We start from the raw sequence: 10745 nt of genomic DNA, 5'->3' as shown, positions 1-10745 counted from the left end.
ATCATCCCAAGCAATATTTCCTGACTTCTATTGAACCCCATTCCACCTATGCCTTACCACAGCTGGAATGATCTTTCTAAGACACAAATTGTATCATGTCATTCCCTTGAATCCCTTTCCAGTGACTTCCAACTAGACTCAGAAACTGAGTCTAATCTCATCATCCTGGTTGACTCTAAATCTGCACTATTCAATATGGTAGCCACGAGCCACATGTGGCTATTTAATTTACATTTAAATTAATTACAATTTCATAAAGTTGAAAATGAAGTTCCTCAGTCACACTAGCCACATTTCATGTGCTCAATAACCATGTGTAGCTAGGACCTAGTATTTTGGACAATGAAGATACAGACTATTTCCATCATCACAAAACTTTCTACTGGAAAGCGCTGCTCTAAATATTGAAAAATGGTTAACATTACTTACCTTATTGTGATGCTCTACATGGCCATCATATTGGGAAACGGTGCCTGCGAACACAGATGAAGGGAATGTAAACTGATGTGAGCATTCTACAGTGCAGCAGTTCTTAATGAAATTAAGGATGCTTATAAGCCCCAGAGAACTATCACACAGCTCTCAAAGGGAATACACTCGAGGTTGGTTGTCACAGCATTATTTGGGTTAGCAGTTTATGGAAGACAACCTAAGAGTTCATGACCAGGGGACTGGATGAGTAAAATATGGAAGATGCCTACTGCAGAATACTGTGAAGCAGCCAGAAGCAAATGACTAGATACACACATACTTATCTTTAAAACATATTGTTATATTCTTACTGTGGAATATGAGTTAGCAGTAAAATAATTTTAAAAGTACTAATATATGCCAAAACTTGGATGGATCTCACAGATATTAAGTTGAATAAAAAAAGTCAGACATAAGAGGGTACATACTTTATGATTCCATGCTTATGAAGTTCATTGAACATGCAAAATAATTTTTTGGTGATAGAAATCAGAACAGTGGTTGCATCTAACTTGGGATTTACTATAAAGGGACAGAAGGAAACTTTCTGGGGAGATGGAAATGTTCTATATTTTGATCAGCATGTCCATTACATGGAAATATACATTTGTCAAACTTATTTAACTATATGCTTAAGATCTGTGTGTTTTACCGTATGTAAACAGACCCCAATAAAATTAGTTATTTTTTAAAAATATATAGTTTTAAAGGCAAAAAGATTAGTTTCAGATGAGATATACAGCCATGTATATATGCATTCAAAACCACAATAAGTATTTTATAAAGTTACTCATAAACAAAAGTATACATAACAAAAACTTTGAATCAGTATTTTTTCTAAGGATCAGGGGACATAAATGCTAGTAGGGATTAGAGATGAAAGAGATATAAATTAGGATAAAGTAAACTAGTGAGGGTCCTTAAATGGACTAGAGGTGACTGAGCCGTGACTGGGGAGTGTGATCAAGTCAATTCAACTTTCTGTACCAGAAACCAGTAAGACCTTCACTGGGAGAGAGCTTCTCTCTTTTTTTCCAGGGGTGGCTGAACTAGGATTGTGTAATACTTGTGTGAGGTGGAGTCTAGAGGAGAGAAAGGGGATGAGGTGGACAGGAGGGATGGAGATACTGCGGGAGGGGAAGAGGGAGATGGGGAGAGAGAAGGGGGAAGAAATGGAACATCTAGACATTTGAATCTTCAGAGTTTCTGAGACAGCTCCATCTCTGGAATTTTCAGGAATATAAACACATATATTTCCTTTCCCCCCCGCCAAACTAGTTTGAGTGGGTTTCTCTCATTTGCTTTCAAAAATGTACTAATATCTTAAAGTAGTTTAATATTTTAAAGAATCTGTGTTAAGTCCTATTTTAGCATTTTAAAAACTTTTTGTCATAGAAATAGTCAAATATATACACAAATTGAAAGATTAGTATAAGAATTCTCAGCTTTAACAAGTTTTAGAATATCGCTAATATACTTTATATCTCACACAAAAATACTTATGTATGTCTAAATTTAAGAACTGTTTTTAAAAATATAACCATGATACTAAGATTACACCAATTTTCCCCTTAACATTACTAAATACACAATGTTCAAATTTCCCTGATTTTTTAATAAATATCATTTTATCATATTTTTTCAAAGCAAGATCCAAACAATACCTAAAACAATTAATATGTTTCTTGAATTTATTTTTACAGTTTCCCCATCCCTCTGTATGTGTGTGTACCCATACATGTGAGCCTGTGTATAACTTATTTGTTGAAGAAACTCGCACTTTGCTCCCACAGAATTTTCCTTATTCTGGATTTTTAGACTGCACTCTTGCTTCATATCTTACCCTGGTCCTGTATTTTCTATGAACTAATAAGTTTTACTTTAATTCTTAGGCAAGAATACCTTATGGAGGTATTCTATAATTTCTGTTGCATCACATCAGAAGAAAATTAATGTCTGATAATGTCTCTTCCAGTGATGTTAAGAGTGATCAGTACATTCAGGGGTTTTCAGCTGGATCCATCTATTTAAACTTCCTTATCAGCTTTTCACCTAAGGTTTCAGAATCCACTGATGATCGTTCATCATTTCATTAAAGGTGCTAAAATGTTGATTTTTTATACTCCTGTGTTTAATAGCTGTAAATGGTCTATAAAGAAAGCTTTTCTTTTCACATTATTTGGATACGTGAGGTAGAGTTCTTATAGGAAAGATACATTAATGCTTGATTCTTTCCCCATGTTTAACAGTTTTCAGAGTAAGCTGACACTTATAAAGGCAAAAAAATGAGAGTTTGGGATTTTTGTTTAAAAATATCTTTATGAGCTCATAGATTATAAAATATTTTATGTTTAAATCTATTTCATTTATTATTCTCTTTGTGGCCCAAATGTTCTATTTTTGGCCAATGGCAGCTCATGAGTCCTTTTGATCCAATGTCATTCATTGATAGACCTACTTTTTCTTTTTATTAGAGTATAATTGCTTTACAATGTTGTGTTAGTTTCTGCTGTACAATGAAGTGAATCAGCTCTATGTATACCTCTATCCCCTCCCTCTTGGACCTCCCTCCCACCCACCCCCATCCTACCCATCTAGTGTGATAAGATGTCCCAGGCTCCTCTCATGTTCCTGACCTGAGACCTGGGGAATTAATTATTTCTCCAAGGTACCCTTTTTCTTTTTTTGGTGGGAAATAGCATTTTGAAACACCACCATCTGGGAACTAACAGTGATCGTCACTGCTAGTCATTATGGATCGGATATTGCTTCTCAGTATTTTCAGTGGACAGAGCTAGGAAATATATATATTTTTTAAAAGAAAATATTTTTCTATTTCCAACCACATGTAGACAATTTGTGGTTTGGTTAGCATCTTGATTTTAAATTTTTATCTCATCTGCTGAAAAATTTTTGATTTTTAAATACTTATTTGCTTTATCCAACTATAAGATAATAGTATTAGAATAAGGAGGCCAATATTATTACTATCAATATCATTGTTGCAAGCAAGACTGTTTTGGCAGTTCATGTTGTCCTTGGTATATGTTACCACATTATCCTATTTATAGTCAATTAAAATGAGTCTTCCATGTGTAGCTAAGTCACTGACTTAACACACAGATCCATTTGTTACATTTTACTTTTTGATGGATTGTTATTTGACTTTTATGGATTGCCATTTTTATTTCTGATTTAAAAAAAAATTTTAGGGCCTCCCTGGTGGCGCAGTGGTTAAGAGTCCGCCTGCCGATGCAGGGGATACGGGTTCGTGCCCCGGTCTGGGAGGATCCCATATGCCGCGGAGCGGCTGGGCCCGTGAGCCATGGCCGCTGGGCCTGCGCATCCGGAGCCTGTGCTCCGCAACGGGAGAGGCCACAACAGTGAGAGGCCCGCATACCGCAAAAAGAAAAAAAAAAAATTTTTTTTTAATATTTACATGGTTCAAAGTCCTGTTTACAAAATGAGATATATGCAGACAAAGTTAGATTTTATTTTAACCTTTACCTGTCTCCCTCCTCCTCCCTATAGATAACTGCTTTAATTTGCTTATTTTTGCTTATTCTTCTATTTTTATGTATGTGCATATGTGGATCTTAGATAACAGGTAACATGTGCTATACATGCTGTTCTGCACCTTGTCAAGTCTTATTTCAGAAGTGAAGAATCCTTCCTTTGAGACATTCTATTTTCCTGCACCTACCTCAATTATTTAAGTAAAAGTAGGGGTTTATGTAGAGCAAGTTTTCTAAACAGAAGGCACACGTATATCTTGTAACCAATGTGAAAAGGACTTGAAAAGTTAAGAAGTTCCTTTGAAGGCTAATGTCTAGGATTATTAAGATTCACAGCAGAGTTTCTTTCCTCTTTGGAGTTGAACAGATTTTAGATGAAGAAAGTGTAGGCTTTGCTAATGGAGATGGCCTTGTGTATATACCGAACTGGGTTTGTGGACATTAAAAGCTACTTGACATGCACCGATCTTTTACTGGTAAGAATTTGGGAATAGCAATTTCTTTCCTGCTTCTTTGATCTCCTCCCAAATCCCGTGGTGGTACATTATGGCTGCAGAGAACTGTAAATGTTAGCAAGCAGCAATTTGAAAGCCCTAAAAAATGTAGTTGCAGAGGCAATTCAAACATCAGGTATCCTTCTCATCATCTGGACTCTGGTTTTAGAGCTATTGAGGGAATTCTGTCAAATCTCAAACTGCATTGGATCGCTGATCTGGTATGAATACTCAAGTTACTCTGAATAGCTGCATTTTCAATGCATGAAAGCAGCTGTTACTTCTTTCTGTCCTTTCCTTAAAACAAAAACCAAAAAACATACATATACGTACATATATATGTGTGCATATATACATATATATGTGTATATATATATACACACACATACATACACACACACATACATATATTTCACTGAAAAGGCATTTCTTTCTGAGGACAAATACAGCAGTTTTGAATAGGGAGGTTGAAATATCTACCCAGTCTAGATGTATGTCTGATCCTTAATGTTCTCTCACTGAGGTCTTTTCATACCCATTTGCAGTTTGGGAGTCCTATTCAGTAAGTGTGCTTGGGTGGTTAATGACAAAGAGAGACATTGTACACCTCCTACTACAATCACTGTGAAGAGACTGAAGGTTAATAAAAAGGACAAAGGTACAGACTGAAAATCCTATGCTCTTTTTCTCTTTCCTATAAATTGTAGTATAGAAGATAAATGCATAGTTTATTTTTAGCTGCACAAAATAAATTTTATTTTACTAATATTGTTCACATTCAAACACACACACACATTGTATGTTAATTATCTCTAATTCTGTCGATGCTATTTATTGGGGTTTCCCATCTTCCAGCATTCTGAATTATCAAAAAATGATTTGTGTCTACAAAAATGGAAGCTACTTGCCTCAAGGAGACTGAAGAATGGGGAAGAGGGTGGTGGGGAGGATTCACCTTTCCTTAAAGATCTTTGTCACTAACACTTAAGGATCTTTTTGACCTCAAAACCTTTCAGTATCAGTCACCATCCTTCTTAGGTAAATAAAAGAGAAATTGATGTCAAAACAAATGGCTGTCTCCATAAATTCTAACCAAGTCAGTAATAACTCCAGAAGAGAATGAGCTGACGCTTGCTGTGTCCTTTGAGATTTTAAAACTGTCTGGCTGAGTATTTAAGCAGAAAAACACCTTTTCTAATCTGACCTGCCCACACTCGACTCCTACTGCATCCCTGCCTACCTTCCCCAAACCTTCCTTCTCCAGAATTAATGGAGACACGATCGGGAGAAACAGCTGAAGTAGGAGCCGCATGAAATTCTTGTTCATCTAGCAGCATGCTGTGCGAGCTGAGGCCAGCTTTTTTCCTCTGCACCTCAGTTCCTCTCACCATAAAATGAGAGGCTTGGAATAATGATCTCCATGGCTCCTTTCAACTCTGACATTTGGGGGAATCTACAAAAATGCTCCAAGATATTAGAAGAGTTCCATTTAAACACCTGGCCACTTTAGAAGGGCTTTGCATATATATTGTATTTCACTTGCTAAATCGCCAAATAAACCTGATGTGAGTGATCCCCAAGAGGACATGAGACCAAATTGCAAATGTCTGTTTGTGATGATGGAGGTCTTGTAATCTGAGCATTGATCCTAGAAAGCCTTTGGGTGCTTCTCAGAGTAACGTAAGATTATAAAGTGATGTATTACCCACGAGAAATCCTTTCCCATTTACATTTCATTTTCCTCTGTGGTATTTAACTTATTTTTTTATTATGTGCCACCATCATAAATATTTATACTGCAATGTATGATTGGTCAATAAAGAAAAATCAATACTGGGTTTTTGCTGCCCAGGAAAGAGATTGTTCTTTACCTGATTCTAATCAAGAATCTCAAAAAAAAAAAAAAAAAAAAATCACAGGTGGGAAGGTGGAATAGGGACCCAACTGGGAAAAGGAAAACATGTATTATTTATTTTATATTTTTATATTATATATATTTTATATTTACACACATTCACACTGATACACAAAGCCTTTTTGTTTAAAACTGTCTTGTTAGCAACCTTCAGTTCAGTCTAACTGCCTTCCTATAGTGCCTATGAATTACAGAAAGTGATGAACTTTAACACAGAAAGCCATGACAGTTACTCCATTGTGGTTGCATCTGCCATTATATACAAGGGAGATGAACTTGGAAGTAAGAAAAAAAATTTTCTCATCACTTCCATAAACCATATTTACCAAGTACCGACTCTATGCCAGGTAATATTTTAATGCTTGTGTTCCAGCTGAAAGGATCATGCTCTTACTTTATAATAAAGGGAGTAGACAAACAAAGGGGATAAGTCTTGTTACGCGATTAAAACAAGCTTAGGTAATAGAGAGTCACTGAATGTCTGTTTAGATTGGTTAGAGAAATTCTTGAGAAAACTGTAGAAGCTACAATCAGATCATCAATAAAATTACTACAATCCAACTGAGAAAGTCACACGCACAAACAAGTAATTGTAATATAAGGCAAGAAGTGGCCAGTGCTCCAAAAACTCTTGCTATACTCAGTGGGTGGTTTATGGACCAGCAACATCAGCATCATCTGGGAGCTTGATAGCAATGGAGAATCAGAGATCCCACCCTAGATCTGCTGCATTTTAACACATTTTCCAGGTAATTCAAAGGCACATGAACATTAGAGCAACACTGTTCTTAACAAAACAGAATTCAGAGGAAAAAGAAATCATATCCAGCTTGCAGATGGAAGGGTTCCTGGAGGAAGAATTATAAAGGCAACCTAAGAAAATGGATAAGATGCAAGTTATTCTTTGTTTATCATTTCTTCTCCATGTTATTTAGAGGGATTCACAACAAGACCATACAATGAGAGCCATCATGCTAAACTTAACAACAGCATAAAAAAGAATAATATACTTAGGAATAAATTCAATCAAGGAGGTGAAAGATATGTACACTGAAAACTATAAACACTGAGGAAAGAAATTGAAGAAGTCACAAATAAATGGAAAGATATCCCACTTTCATGTATTGGAAGAATTAATATCGTTAAAAAATTTATACTACCCAAAGAGATATAAAGATTCAATGTGATTACTACCATAATTCCAATTGCATCTTTCACAGAAATAAAAAAAAATTCTAAAATTTATATAGAACCATAGAAGTCTCCAAACAGCCAAATTAATCTTGTGAAAGAAGAACAGAGTTGGAAGCATCACACTTCCTGATTTCAAATTACATTACTAAGTTATAGTAATCAAAATAGTATGATACTGTCATAAAAACAGACACATAGACCAATGGAACAGAATCAAGAGCCCAGAAATAAACCTGTGCATATACAGTCAACTAATTTTCAACAAAGGTGCCAAAAGTATACAATGACAAAAGGATAGCCTTCAATAAATAGTGCTGAGCAAAGTGTATACACATGTGCAGAAGAATGAAATTGGCCCCTTATCTTTTTTTTTTTTTTTTTTTTTTTTTTTGCTGTACGCGGGCCTCTCACTGCTGTGGCCTCTCCCGTTGCGGAGCACAGGCTCCGGACACACAGGCTCCGCGGCCATGGCTCGCGGGCCCAGCCGCTCCGCGGCATGTGGGATCTTCCGGGATAGGGGCACGAACCCGTGTCCCCTGCATCGGCAGGCGGACTCTCAACCACTGCGCCACCAGGGAAGCCCAAATTGGCCCCTTATCTTACACCATGAGCAAAAACCAACTCAAAATGGATTAAAGACAAATATAAGACCTGGAATCATAAAACTTCTAGAAGAAAACATAGGGTAAAAGCTCCTTGATACTGGTCTTAGCAATGATTTTTTGGATATGACATCAAATGCTTGTGTAACAAAAGGAAAAATAAACAAATGGGACTCTATCAAACTAAAAAGGTTCTGCACAGAAAAGGAAAAAAATCAATAAATGAAAAGGCAATGATGATTGGGAGAAAATATTTGCAAACCATATATCTGAAAAGGGATTAATATTCAAAATATATAAGAAACTCATACAACTCAATAGCAAAAAACAACCCAATTAAAAATTGGGCATCCTGGGTTGGCATAGCCATGGAAGCTCGTGTCCTTTGCGCCTGTGTCCACCGACTGCCTGCGGCCTTTGTGCCGCTGACCAGGCTCCCCACACTGGCCACGGCCCAGCCACTCAGCACTACCCTTTTCCCCGCGGGGGCCCAGAGGAGGCCTGGGGCTCTGCAGTCGGCCTCGCTGCTTGCGCAGTTTCCAGTTGGAGTTACATAGCTGTGCCCCCAGTATAGTGATGCACTCCTTTGACATTAGAGGGCATCAAGGACCCTGTCCTTTACGTCTTGAAACTCTATGACAAGATTGACCCAGAAAGGCTCTCAGTAAATTCCCATTTTATGAAAGACCTGGGCTTAGACAGTTTGGACCAAGTGGAGATCATAACGGCCATGGAAGATGAATTTGAGGTTGAAATTCCTGATGTAGATACAGAGAAGTTAATGTGCCCACAAGAAATTGTAGATTACATTGCAGATAAGAAGGATGTATATGAATAAAATACCAGACCCCCCCCTTTTTTAACATCTTTATTGGAGTATACCTGCTTTACAATGGTGTGTTAGTTCCTGCTTTATAAAAGAGTGAATCAGCTATACATATACATATATCCCCATATGTCCTCCCTCTTGTGTCTCCCTCCCACCCTCCCTATCCCACCCCTCTAGGTGGTCACAAAGCACCGAGCTGACCTCCCTGTGCTATGTGGCTGCTTCCCACCAGCTATCTATTTTACATTTGGTAGTATATATATATCCATGCCACTCTCTCACTTCGTCCCAGTTTACCCTTCCTCCTCCCCATGTCCTCAAGTCCATTCTCTATGTCTGCATTTTTATTCCTGTCCTGCCCCTAGGTTCTTCAGAACCATTAAAAAAATTTTTTTAATTCCATATATGTGTTAGCATATGGTATTTGTTTTTCTCTTTCTGACTTACTTCACTCTGTATGACAGACTCTAGGTCCGTCCACCTCACTACACATAACTCAATTTCATATCTTTTTATGGCTGAGTAATATTCCATTGTATATATGGATCTTCTTTATCCATTCATCTGTCGATGGACATGTAGGTTGCTTCCATGTCCTGGCTATTGTAAATAGAGCTGGAATGAACATTTTGGCGCATGACTTTTTTTGAATTATGGTTTTCTCAGGGTATATGCCCAGTAGTGGGATTGCTGGGTCATATGGTAGTTCTACTTTTAGTTTTTTAAGGAACCTCCATACTGTTCTCCATAGTGGCTGTATCAATTTACATTCCCACCAACAGTGCAAGAGGGTTCCCTTTTCTCCACACCCTGTCCAGCATTTATTGTTTGTAGATTTTTTGATGATGGCCATTCTGACTGGTGTGAGGTGATACCTCATTGTAGTTTTGATTTACATTTCTCTAATGATTAGTGATGTTGAGCATCCTTTCATATGTTTGTTGGCAATCTGTATATCTTCTTTGGAGAAATGTCTATTTAGGTCTTCTGCCCATTTTTGGATTGGGTTGTTTGTTTCTTTGATATTGAGCTGCATGAGCTGCTTGTAAATTCTGGAGATTAATCCTTTGCCAGATGCTTCATTTGCAAATATTTTCTCCCATTCTGAGGGTTGTCTTTTCATCTTCTTTATGGTTTCCTTTGCTGTGCAAAAGGTTTTGAGTTTTATTAGGTCCCATTTGTTTATTTTTATTTCCATTTCTCTAGAAGGTGGGTCAAAAAGGATCTTGCTGTGATTTATATCATAGAGTGTTCTGCCTATGCTTTCCTCTAAGAGTTTTATAGTGTCTGGGCTTATATTTAGGTTTTTAATCCATTTTGAGTTTATTTTTGTGTATGGTGTTAGGGAGTGTTCTAATTTCATTCTTTTACATATAGCTGTCCACTTCTCCCAGCACCACTTATTGAAGAGGCTGTCTTTTCTCCATTGCATATTCTTGCCTCCTTTATCAAAGTTAAGGTGACCATATGTGTGTGGGTTTATCCCTGGGCTGTCTATCCTGTTCCATTGATCTATATTTCTGTTTTTGTGCCAGTACCATACTGTCTTGATTCCTGTAGCTTTGTAGTATAGTCTGAAGTCAGGGAGCCTGATTCCTCCAGCTCCGTTTTTCTTTCTCAAGATTGCTTTGGTTATTCGGGGTCTTTTGTGTTTCCATACAAATTGTGAAATTTTTTGTTATAGTTCTATGAAGAATCCCATCGGTAGTTTGATAAGGATTGCAT

General features: G+C 37.2%; 1 long non-coding RNA gene and 1 pseudogene across 1 annotated transcript in view; one reads left to right on the top strand and one right to left on the bottom strand.

The window, feature by feature from the left end:
- Positions 1-437: 437 nt before the first annotated feature.
- LOC132491928 (uncharacterized) overlaps positions 438-10745 on the bottom strand; it is a 120926-nt gene continuing 110618 nt past the window's right edge. The window contains exon 3 of the long non-coding RNA XR_009532769.1: positions 438-473. This is a non-coding gene — a long non-coding RNA (uncharacterized LOC132491928). The remainder of the gene's footprint in view (positions 474-10745) is intronic.
- LOC132492629 (acyl carrier protein, mitochondrial-like) lies at positions 8560-9036 on the top strand (annotated as a pseudogene).

The sequence above is a fragment of the Mesoplodon densirostris genome, chromosome 6 (assembly GCF_025265405.1).
Source record: "Mesoplodon densirostris isolate mMesDen1 chromosome 6, mMesDen1 primary haplotype, whole genome shotgun sequence".
NCBI classification, from domain to species: domain Eukaryota; kingdom Metazoa; phylum Chordata; class Mammalia; order Artiodactyla; family Ziphiidae; genus Mesoplodon; species Mesoplodon densirostris.
The sequence above is the reverse complement of the archived record's forward strand: the minus strand, read 5'-3'. Positions and strand labels throughout refer to the sequence as shown.